Here is a 1,340-nt window from a genome sequence, read left to right as displayed (position 1 = left end):
CATCCCACCCCCTTCTGCGTCTTGTGTGCCAGCCTTGGTCGGATGCCTCTCAACTCTTCACCATCCACTTTTGTGGACGGAATGGGAGGTTCTCAACCGCCTGGGTTCATGGTTGTGCCCAAAGTGATTTTCCAAAAGGCAACTGGGCCTTGGGTGTGTTTCCTTGAAGACGTTCGCTCCTCATCCAAGAAGCTTCCTCATTACAACGTATACTTGTGAAAAAGGCAAATGATAATAGTCTGTGGAGATTCTCCGTCAGACTTTCTTGGTTATTCTTTGAAGACGTTCGCTCCTCATCCAAGAAGCTTCCTCATTACAACGGATACTTGTGAAAAAGCAAAAAATAATAGTCTGTGGAGATTCTCCGTCAGTTTTTCTTGGTTTTTCTTTGAAGACATTTTTCTCCTCATCCGAGAAGCTTCCTCATTACAATGTATACTTGTGAAAAAGCAAACGATAATAGTCTGTGGAGATTCTCCGTCAGACTTTCTTGGTTATTCTTTGAAGACGTTCGCTCCTCATCCAAGAAGCTTCCTCATTACAACGTATACTTGTGAAAAAAGCAAACGATAATAGTCTGTGAAGATTCTCCGTCAGACTTTCTTGGTTTTTCTTTGAAGACGTTTCGCTCCTCATCCGAGAAGTTTCTTCAGAGCTGAAGAAGCTTCTTGGATGAGGAGCGAAACCTCTTCAAGGGAAAAAAAAAAAGTCCAGTTGCCTCTTGAAAAAGCACTTTTGGGACATCTGCTTTGGTTCTGGAGACAACATTCAGCCAATGCAGAGATAATGTGTGAATCCAGTCTGTGGGATTCATTTAGTTTTGTTTTGGCCTGCAAATCGAGGAGACTGACTTAATCTGTTTAGGATGCATTTAAAAGAGGGGTGTTTAGTATGCCATGAGGTCACTTCCTTAAGGGTGCAATAATAGCAACAGGCAAAGTCACACCTAACACGTGCAGGCACTCACAATGAGTCACTTTACAACCGTGGCCAAAAAAAAAAGGTGGTAAAATTGGGCACGACGAATCACATAACCATCTTGTTTAGCAACAGAAGTCGTGGTCCTAATTATTTTTAAGTCGAGGACTATCTATACAGCACCTCAGGGTAGCGTCTTTATCGTCATCTAAACTCACCAGTCTTTGGATCATTGGATATAAATTACATTTTAAAATGTTCAGATACCATGCCAGCTTTGTTAGCATGGCACGTGACCTAAATTTTCCCAAGTACAGCAATATTTTCATAGGATTTAAAAGCATTTCCTTTCTCTGGGCACCTTAAACCACTTCGCAGTTCCTGTAAGCCAGCTGTCCATTACAGGTAAGTCCTTGACTTAC

The sequence above is a fragment of the Pseudonaja textilis genome, chromosome 16 (assembly GCF_049901715.1).
Source record: "Pseudonaja textilis isolate UNSWEBS1 chromosome 16, rPseTex1.2, whole genome shotgun sequence".
Classification (NCBI taxonomy): Eukaryota; Metazoa; Chordata; class Lepidosauria; order Squamata; family Elapidae; genus Pseudonaja; species Pseudonaja textilis.
The sequence above is the reverse complement of the archived record's forward strand: the minus strand, read 5'-3'. Positions refer to the sequence as shown.